Genomic DNA, 12,003 nt, shown 5'->3' on the forward strand with positions numbered 1-12,003 from the left:
CGAACTACCAGTAGCACAGCAACAGCAGCAACAAATACAGCATTTTGGCGATGATGATGATGCTGAAACTGATAATGGGATTCTCTCAAATGCATCATGAAACAAGTAGGAGGAATCATTGAAGGATAAAGATAAAGAGGGGTTTAGACGAAAGTGATACATCTTGTTTGAAACAAATATTGTGCATTATCGTTGGGTTGTTCTACTGTGCTGGTTCTTGTGGGTGGTTAGCTTGATGTTAGAATCGACATTTTTGAAGAATCTATTTTGGATTGGGAGAAGTGCAAGAATAGAATAGATGGAAGCTGGAAGTGATGAGAGTGATAGGATGTACAGTTGAACACCTGCTTTTAAAGATTGTAAAGTCTAGTAGTTGATGACTGGAGTCTAGTGGTTGGGATTCCTGAAACCAGTTTGCTGATTACAATGTCACCACTTGCTAACTTTGACCCATAGCATTTAGGAGAAAAACCAAGGGAGTCTTAAATGACAGCGAATCATCTTAAATGAAATTTTGGATTTTGTTATATTTTTATTGATTACTCCTTAATATCTTTAACATAGTCTACAAATAGATATGGTAGAGGCACGTTTAATGCTTGTCTGTCTATTAATTTTCAGTTATTCTCTTCAGCAACGGATAAAGCAGTTTCGTAGCTCACAAGGCTCGTAACCTTGAGTTCACAGGTTGAAATTTGTCGCTGCATACCTTTGTCAAAAAAAAAAAGTATGTTCTACTCTGGTAACTAGTAGTTGGTTGTTAATCATATTATCATTTTATATAATAATACTTATTTGAAACTTGGAGTTGAATGTAACTTTTTTTTCTAGAAAAAATATAAAAGGATGAATTTTATTTTCATTAGCAAAACAATGAAATGTGCCAATAAAATCTTTTTAGTTTTCGATAATCATGGATGTTTGGACTAGCTTGTGTGCACCTCTATTGATGTTATGGGGTCCTGAAGTTAACAGCTAAACAAACCTTTAGTGACCCAGGAGTTTCATTCGAACTGATGACTAATGGGGAACGAACTGATCAGTTGAGTCACACCTAAAGCGTGACTAGTTGTGGTTTTTATAGAGTTATATCTAATTGACCATATTGGACATATTTGACCATCTTTTCTCACTTGAGTGTGCCATTCTTAACCATTCATCTTGATTAAACCAAACCTTGTTACTCATAAGGTCTGTATAGAATTATACATGTTTATCATCGATTCTTAGTTAAACCAAACCTGTTTTTTGGGTCTTGTCAAACATTGAATCTCAGCATTTGCCTCTTTGATCATCACATTCTTGTAGGATAACTCTTGTGAAGATTTTTAGGTCTCGACCAACTGAGTGTCACTCACTACCAATTCGTGGTTAATTAGGTTCTTTTAACTAGTGAGTTTTCGGCAAAATTTTGACTGTATATCGGCCACGCATGCTTTTTGACTAGAATAATTGTTACATAACTCGTTGAAAATCTTAACTAGTTTTTTTGTTGTAGCATTTTTTTCCTCTTCTTAGTCTTGTTCTATGGGTGTCTCATTAAGTTACATTTATTTCATCGATCCAAATTTATGGGCCAATGGAAACTAAAACGTTGTTTCTCAATTTCTTTTGATTAAAAGTGAACATTTTTTTCAACAACTAATATAAACCATCGGACCGGATTTAATTTAACTGCATTCAACACATATTCTAATCAATTAATTGTCCAACTATAAATTTAACCAACATCTAGTTCTAGTACAATGTGAAAACAAAAATAAAGCCATAACAAATACACAGTTCTTTTTTGAGATAACGATCCATTTTATAGTTATAGTATAGATAAGGGCAAATTGCATGAAAAAGTAACGTACTTTAACTTGATTCCTATTTTGGGTAACGTATTTTCAAAACTTTCATTTTGGTACCTATTGATAGAGCAAATTGCATGAAAAAGTAACGTACTTTAACTTGATTCCTATTTTGGGTAACGTACTTTCAAAACTTCCATTTTGGTACCTAAGATGTAAAGTTTTAAACATTTAAGTACCCGGGTAACTGGTTGAAATATTAACCGATTATCATGCTGATATGACGAGTGATGTGGTATCAAACTCGGTATTATTTGTTGACGTGGTCAGTGACGTGGATTTTTTAAAATCTAAAATTAGTCTTTTTTTTAGTCTAAAATTAGTCTTTCCGGGTTACTCGGGTATTTAAATGTTTACAATTTTACATCTTAGGTACCAAAATAAAAGTTTTGAAAGTACGTTACCCAAAATAGGAATCAAGTTAAAGTACGTTATTTTTTCATGCAATTTGCCCTATAGATAAACGTATTTGAAACACAATTATTTACAAAGAAGCAATGGGCTTTCCGTACCATCTGAAATGATCCAGTAAGATGAGCGTCTGTTGGGCCTGGAATTGTCACTATTTGGCCCAAAAACATTTTATAGTAGCGCCATACTAGTAGCATCTAAAATCTAAATGTACAAATGTGGCAGCAAGAGTAAGGTCCTTTAAATGTACATAAGAAAGTACCTATCATTCAATGTATATTAGGATGAGATGCATCAAGTTAATCCTAGTATCAAACGTGATTCATGGGTGAGTTTGAGATTGAAGATGATCAAAAATCGAGATTTCTCTCTATGTTTCTCACTTTAACTTTCTTACTCACACAATTTCTCTCTCTCTCTCTCTCTCTCTCTCTCTCACACACACATATATATATTCATTATTTATTTGTAATATATAAATAAATATATTGTCATGTGGTTTTAATTTTTTTTTAACAGTGGACTAAATATATCTCTCTCTGCTAATTTTCTTTTTAGACATCAATATCAAAACTTACTTTCTGCATTTCAAATACATGATTTGACAGGCATAAAATGGAGTGCATTTAGTTAAACCTCATACTTTTGGGTGGACTAAATACACCTTTAGAGCATCTCCAACAACAATGCTAACAAAGAAAAGTGAGATTTTAGCAAATTTTTTACTCTAATAGCTATACTATCTTGTATGCTAAAATAGAGAAAAAAAGATAGAGAAAGTAAAAATCTCCAAATTTGAAGAAATCTCTAAAACTTCATATTGAAGAGAGAGAAATATTATTGATTTCTTTTAAAAAATAAGGGACATTGAAATTAAATGTCTAGGTGAGAGAACTAATATTTATGAAATGTATTGAATAACTGGTTAAGTTGGATGTAGTTTTTTTTTAGAGAGTTTAACTTTTAATACTTTATTTTTAAAAAAACTATATCATAATATATTACTAAATGCACTCCTACTTAACAATTTTCTGATCATATACATAAACATTAATACTTACTTTTTTTATATTTAATTTATGATTCAAACTGATTTAGACATAAAAATAATAGACGTAAATTATACCATTTGTTTTAATGCAAGCATCACCCATGATATGAACTGGTGTTTACGTACGAAATAGGAATATGATTTGAGACTTTTGAGTGAGTCAAGTCAACAAGAAAAAGTCAATTGTATTGAATTACTTGTAAACCACGGATTTGTTTCGTCACCTGCGCTACTTCAAGATACGAATCTTTTCTAGAAATAAAACAAATAACAATAATGAGTCGACCAAAGTAAACTTGGCATCGTTTTGAACAATTTCTACGTGTTTTTAAGTCGTATAATAGGAATTAATTTCTATAATTACCTGAGTTGTTATTTTTCATACGTAAAAACCGCATATTTTACACAAATTGAAGACAATATTTTAAAAGGTACGAGGTGGAGGGGTCATGACACGTTTTTCATGTTTTGTTTACTCTCGTTACGTTGGTCTAAAGTGAGGTGTCGTAATCGTGGGCCATTTTGTTTTTGCTTTTGAATTTTCTTAACTTTATGTGTTTTCGTTAATTTTTTTTGTAAATTCTATGTCAGTATACTAATTTTCTTCTTTTTATGTAAGTTTAAATTTTTGTTTTGTTTTAAGGTATGTAATTTTTATATACAATAAATGTATATTTTATATCTCTTGTGAGGTTTGAACCTTTAACCTCTTAGGGGGATGTTAGATTTCACCGGTAACTAGGGTATTGGGGATAATGATCACTTGGTAAATTATTTTATATTATTGGTAGGTAGGTAGGTAGGTAGGTAGATAGATTATGTGAGAACAAAAGTTATGCTGAGAAGCATAAGAAGAGATTTTCACCCTTAGATCAATCATAATTGAATGTCAACAATAACAAGGTGCACCAAGATGTATCGAATTGGTTCCCTTCTAAAATGCAATTCATGGGTGGGCATGAGATTAAAAGTGACAAGGGTTCGGATATCTTCTTACGCTTCTCATCATAATCTCCATTTTTACACGATCTTTCACACACACACACACACACACTTGTTGTCTTAATGCACATTTTGAAAAACGTCGTGAATTCATGGTGACTCCTAAGGTTTGACATTATTGTCTTGTCATAACTCACACCATTTAAAATCTTGATAAAAAATAGTAGAAACATCCAATAAGAAATGAAAGACAAATTTAAAGCTTCTATAAAACTTTTTTTTGGAAAGAAGAAAACTAAGGGGCCGTTTATCAAACATTTACCCAGTAAGTGTTTACCGGTAAAATTTAACACTATTATGTAATTACCGGATAAGATTTTAGTCCATCAAAACGACATAGTATATAATAATTTATCCGGTAAGCGCTTACCGTGGTAAGAGTCATCGCCTTCACTTACCGGGTAAGATTCTTGGTCCTTACTATATTCATCCGGTGAGACAATGTTACTTGGTAAGCGTTTACCCGGGTAAGCGTTTGGTAAACGTCCCCTAAGTAGAAAAGCGTGTGGTAGGCGGCACTTTGAACTTCTATGTACATGATTTAGACTTCCATAATAAAGTGGTATTCTTGGATCACTATATTTCTTCGTGGGCAGATTGGTTTAGGAAACCCTCTTCGTGTTGGTGCATGGTTGTCCTTAGTGTGTTGGTGTTTTGGGGTTTCTTGGTCCCAACTTGATTATTCATGGTTGGTTGTCTTAGTTTCTCGTGAGTTGTTTTGTACGTATTCTTGTCTCTTTTCGCTCGTTGTTGGTTAGCTCCCTTTTTGTTAGGATTGACCTCTGCTTTTGTGTTTCTTTCTATTTCTAACTGAAGTTTTTGTATGACATAACATTGACCAAAAATCTTACCTGTTAAACACTACTGGGTAGAAAACGTTTACCAACAATCCGTTTTGATGACTCAGAATGTTACCTGATAGGGTAACTGAAGATGGTGTTTTTACTGGTAAGCACTGTCTCATTTCCATACAATTTCACTTTTATCATATTAATTGATATACACATTTTTTCTTACAATTACTTTTCTTTGAAGATGATACATTTATATCAAAAGTTAATGCAGTGGTGTTTGATGTGGTGGTGGGGGCTGCATAGGATCCAGAAAACTTGTTGCTTTTGGCCTCTTCATATATTTATTGTAAAAGTTGATTATAACGCATGTCCACTTCCAGTTTCTTGTTCGATAGGACATATTTACGTACATACGTATATACTATTACATTTTTTGTTACTGTAATTTTATATTTGAATTATTTTTTCTATCGATTATAGTCTACCGGGACGGAAAAAAAAATGAATTATAAAATACAGAAAACGAAAACCGTGATTTCAAAAATAAAAAGACAAAAATAGCAACGTACAACAAACTACATGAGTGTTTAAAAGCTTGATCATTTATCTAAAAGAGTCGGCCATTACGATCAATAGATATTTGACCATTATTAATTGACGTGTGATGTTAAAGTTACGTGAAAAACTATTGAGTACGATAATCAAGTTTAGAAAAGTATTATAAAATTATAAAATAACAGTCAAATCAAAAAGGCAAACAGTCAGTTAAATATTTCACAAAGACACTTTTATGATGAATGCATAATTCGTGAAGCCAGTTTCTTATCCGTCTGACAAAACAGGTATCGTTGATTCATTGGTTTCGAATGGGTGTTGTCAAAAACTAGGTTTGGTCTATGGATTATCGAACCAAACAGTGGGTGTCTCCTTTCAATATGGTGGTCGGGTAAGTGCTGCCGATAAACTCGACTTTCCTAAATTTTATTAAAATACTTTAATCTTACCCTTACCCTTAGCTTTTAATTTGTTTTCGTAAGCATCAGATATTTTATACCCATTACTGATCGAAAATCAGATATTTATTTATCGGTTAATATATCGATGAATGATGATTAATAGGAGTTTCAAAGGGATTGACCATCTAGAACATTCAAAAGGAAAAAAATGAGTGACTTTGAATCTTCATAAAGAATGGAAGATAACCAATATTCCTTTTCTATTTTTTTTCTTTAATTATTAATATAGAAATCAATTTTAATAATTTGAAATTCAACCCAACTATTTCCTGTTTCGAGAAGGCTTTTCTTGGGTTAGAAGTTGCAATAATCATTTTATTTTACTTATTTATATAATTTTTATTATTTTAAAAAATACAGATCAAACTTTCATGCCATTTCATGCTTTGTAGGTTGAAATCAACTGTACATATATATTGATTAATCTGGATATCAAACTTGCTATGCGAGTCGACTAATATCAGGACGACCATTTGCTTTGCAGATAGTCCGAAGTCACCGCATTTGAACCTTCGTAGCCTCATTGGATTTGAACCTGAGACCTACTGGTACTTTTAACCTTTTGAGTCAAACTCAAACCAATCAGACACCACCCTTGTAGTTGAAATCGATTATATTCCGAACAACAAAGACAAGATCTAGCATATTCGTTCTTTTGAAAATAAAAAATAATACCAACTTTTTACTTGGAAAGTAAGTAATAAATATAATATTTGTAAAGCAAATATTTTTAAAAAAGCCATAGTTTCAGCTTTTTTTTTCAAGAAAGGAAATTATAATGAACCATGAGGATGGGATATTTCTTTTCATATTTTCAATGAAGTTGTTGAGCATGTTACATTTTTGTAATATTAGAAAACAAGAGAAAAAAAGGAAATATCGTCAGGTATGACGTTGGGGTGTGGGGTTAAACACTCATGTATCCATGTTCAAAGGAACCACATTCTTAATATTTAAATAAATATTTTTTTGTAATAAAGTATTAAATTAAATTAAATTATTAAGACTTAGATGTCATTCATGTCGTACTCACATTTAATTATTAATTAATCATTTGTGACTCACATTAAGTTTCTTTAAATTCCATTATTTGGGACAAAAATGCCATCAAGATCCTTATTAATTCTTGGATTTTGATAAAAAAATCAAAATACTGTATTACATACTTTTATAAATTTACGACAATTTTTTTTTATAAACATGTTTGGATTGTCTGATAAGCAGATAAAACACGACTCCTAAAAAGAAATCAAGATGCAACAATGTGGGGTTTTGCTATAGTGTAAACCCTTTTTGGAGGTCTAGTTTGTAAGGAGAAATAAGAATGGTGTTGCACATTAATCTAAGTGATCAATTAGAACATATCCATTTAAAGTGTGCATTTTTTAAGGGCCCTATTTTTTTTAATGCGACGAGTCAATTGAATGGTAGCTTGTGCACCCGATGCCTTGTATATAGGTCTCTCTTGGGAACTCAAACTAGTAATCGTCGAGAAGTAAACACAAAGTCTTACTAATTAACATACCCCTGAAAGTTATTATCAAGAAAAGTTTGTTTCTTATTTGAAAGTGTGTGCCCAGTTAGCTCCCGCCACCAAGTAAGAAAACCGAATACAACCCTACATCGTGATGTCGTATGTCTTTTCAACGAAGTGTGATGAAGCACATCCTACCATTTGTTTTTGTACCAAACGTTGCTTTTTATAGTGAGTGATAGACATGTACGTCAATGCATCATATTAAATGCAATGTCGGAGGTCTCATATGTTGATCCTCTAGATACTAATATGTTGCACTCACCCTCTCCTATTAAAAAGTAAAATTTTACTCAGTTTTAGAAACAAAAAAATTTAATATTCAAGAGCATTGAACGACTGTTGTGTTTTCTTTCTTTTTCTTCCGACCAAAAACTGTTGACGGAATTTACAAAAATTTTAAAAGTCGAAAGAAACAATCAGTTTAACAATTGAAGTGAATTCCTAAAATATCTTATTCGCTTGCATCTGCCAACAACAAGTGTCCTACGTTAAAATAATTAAAATATTTAATAAAAGATGAAGAAATAAAAGTTTATGGTTCCTCCGAGAAAATGTGAATATTCGAAAAGAAAACTTCATGAGTAAGGATATCGTCCTATATGCGTGGTCCATAGTTATACATCTATCGATGTGACGCTTAATTGTTTGGCATAACATGTCGTTCAAATGATATTTTTCCAACAAGAGACTGTTATAAGAAAATGATTCTCAAGTTTCGGAAAACTCAAAAATTAGGTTTGAGAAATTAATGTGGATATTGACAATAGTTATATAACATGTGTTACATATCCTATAATTAATGGACTTATGGGTGATAACGGATTTTCGTATAATTGTGTATTAATAACAAACATAAAAATGGTAAAGTAAGATCATTTACGTTTAAAAAAAAATCCATTTTAGGAAATAAAATTACGTTCAATAGACAAATTCATTAAAAATAACTACCTAGGCCCCTTTATTTTGAAACTATCATAGATATAGAAAATGTATATATCTTTCACAATAAAGCCTTAAAAAAGAAACATGCTAGAAAGGATCAAATTTGTAAAATTTGTGAACGCGTTAATGACTTTAGTTCATTTGATCGATCTTTTCTTTATTTATCGTTTTATAGTTACTTTTTCTAAAAAGACAAGAAAAAGTACGTAAACATTACGTTATAAAGCAAATCCGATAGAAAGTTGTTTGCTGCCGTCTCTTTGGCACTATTAGTTCTTGTCAAGTCTTTTGAAAAAATGGTTGAATTTAAAGTGAATCGTTTATCGACATTTTTGTTTCGTATGTGTCACACCCCTACTTTTCCTAGCGGATATGGCATCTCACATCATTTGTAAAAAGAAATGTTCAAATAGACAATACGCCCTTAATAAAAATATTGACGTGGAAACTAATTTCAATGTTTTAAGTGACGTGTTAATGACACGGAAAAATAAAATGAATCAAAAGGTAGCAGAGTTTGTCTTAATTCTTATTTAGTGTAGTAATTTTTTTTCTAGTAAGTTAACAAACTTTCAAATCCTTTTCTTTTCTACCCATTTTTATCGATGATTGATTAAACACAAATTAAATATTTTAGCATTGAAGAGATGAGTGATCAAACGGTAAAGTTTTGGATATGGAGATTCTGGTGGTGGAGGAGGTAGAGGTGGTGATGGAAAGTGGTAGGTAGCCGATGGTGGTAGTGACGATGAGCAGTGGTGGTGGGTGGTGGTTGTAGAGGATGTGGTGATGACCGACATAGGTGGATTTAGAGGTACATGTGAAGGTGGTGGTTGTGATGCACATCATGACAACTGACAGTGGTGGATTTAGAGGTAGAGGCGGAGGCGGTGGGTAGTGATATAGTCAATGGTGGTGTAGGGGGCCAATTATGGTCATAATTGATTGTGGCGATGATGGGTGATGGTGACCATTAGATCAAATACCATATCAAAATGATGATGAAGATGTTGGATTTACAACTATACTTTTCTCTACTCATATTTATACGTAAAAACATTTCAATGGATCGACATTTTTCAATATAAACTCAAAAAAAAAAAAAATCAAATTAGTAAACAATTCTATTTCAAGATATTTATTTCTCTCTTTCCATAAACCATTTATGTTCCCACATGTGTGTTTGGTTTAATTGCTATTTTAAAGTGAGAGACCGATTATTAGGACCAAACTGAACCATGGCCCCTGCAGCCTTGACAAGTGTCACTTCCTGATTAGCTAAACCTACCTGCAACTTCATTGTCATCAACACCTAATCCTATATTTTCTCATTAATTCAAGTTTAAATAATTATATATTTGTTGTAATTAAAAATATAATAATAAATCGGATGGAGATATGAGATAATTTAGGTTTAGCTTCGTTGACATTTAAACGGATTATGTGTTGAATAACTAATGATCGATTATACTTGGTACATGTTTTATTTGATTTTAAAAATAACATATTTAATATTATCTAAAAAACACGTTTTATCAAAAAATTAAGTTAAATATTTTTCAAATACAATTTTATCGAGTATTTAAAATTAATAAAAATGTATATTTTAATTATTCGAAAATAGAAAAAGATAATGAACTTAAATATCATAAACGGAGGGCAAGGGATGGATGGTTAGGTGGGCGTTTCTTCGGGATTGTTATTTTCGAGTTTGTTGGGTGCGGTTAGTTTGTCTTCATCTTCGGGAGCTCGTGATGTTTCTTGTCGTTCTTTGGTCTTGGTTTTCCTGTTGTAGTCCTTTCAGCTCTTGTTTTTGTGGGTGACTTTCTATATCTTGCAGAAAGCTTCCCTCTTCTTTCTGGTGTTCTTAAGTATTCTTTTTAAAATTATTTTAAGTATTTAATTATTGATCCAAAATTTTATTATCAAAGTATATCAATTTAAATATTGACATCATTTTTATCAAAAGTTCTGAGCATAACGATTTATTATAGAACTAAATATTAAACCATATATTTCAAAATAGTTTATACCATCTTGATTTATTTCATTAAACTATGAAGTTAAAAACCAGATAAAACTTTGACCCTTTTTCCAGAAATACAAGTTCGAGTTTTTGAATGTGTCTCGAGAAGAATGCAAAAGGGTTCCATACAGTGACGGTTGTGGGTGGTTAAACCAAATCTTCTTTCCATCTCCATCTAACCCCTTTCGACTTTCATGATCTGCTCGCTTCGGGTTTGCCTCAGTCTTTCGATTGATGCCTTGGGTGCTTTAGTTTAGTCTCGTTTGTTATGGATGGTTGTTTTGTAATTGTTCTTTGGGGTGTTTGATTGTAATTTTCTTATTGTTGTTTCTTCTTCCTCACCCTTATTGTAGTTCACAGTTTCCTAGTTGTTAGACGGTTTTTTTCCCGTTCTTTATTTTCTTTTATTTTAATTAAAAAAAAATTATCCAAGAAATTTGATAAAAAGAAAAAAAAAAAGTTGGTAGAACACCAAATTCCCATCTAATTTTGACAATTTGGCACAATTGGAAAGCCGCCATTGAAGTTGACAAATAAATGGATGAAGTTAGGCGTATTAATAAGTACACGTAGTTTTTTAATCTAATATTATTAATTATTTTTTATGACTCTTAAACTGTAAATCAATTAAAAAATAATATATTAATTTATTTACCGTTATAAAAAATCCAAATGTTTTCATGTTGACTTGCTTTTTCTAGTTAAAAAGTCAAAGTAATTTCATGTCAAATTTTTACTATTTTTAAAATAAAATACTTATTTTGTTTCGTTAGTTTGTTAAATATCTTAACTTCCATTCTTGCGTTTTCAAAAATACAATTATACTAATATAGTTTATAATTTATTGTTGTTCTTATTTTTTTACGCTAATTTCATCGATAGTTTATCTTAAGTCTGAACGACGAAAACACCAATAAATTATAAACCACATACGAAAAACCAAAATTTCAAAAACACAACAACAAAAACAACAATTTCTAAAAAAAAAAACAGAAACCACGTGACGAAAAAAATTGTAGTTTTCTCATCTTCTTAATTATCGAAAACTTGTGTATAATAAGTCTTTGAGTATGTATGTTGTATTTATGCATTTCGAAGAAAACAATTCATAAACCAAAGTAATTAATGTTATTAATTGTTTTAGTACGATAAAAAGGTCGTATTTTATTAATACAACTAGTCGTGTATCCGTGCAATGCGGCGGAAGCCATGAATTTTAACGATTTTGAAGTTCCACTGGTTTTATAAGATAAGATTTAACGATGATATATGTTACACTTGGTCTTTACATATTAATACAATTTGAATAAATAAGAGTTATGGTTCCAATTACAGACCATCGATGAAAAAAATTGTATGACAGTTTAAAAT

This window comes from Cynara cardunculus (assembly GCF_001531365.2).
Source record: "Cynara cardunculus var. scolymus isolate 2C chromosome LG 13, CcrdV1, whole genome shotgun sequence".
Taxonomy (NCBI): Eukaryota; Viridiplantae; Streptophyta; class Magnoliopsida; order Asterales; family Asteraceae; genus Cynara; species Cynara cardunculus.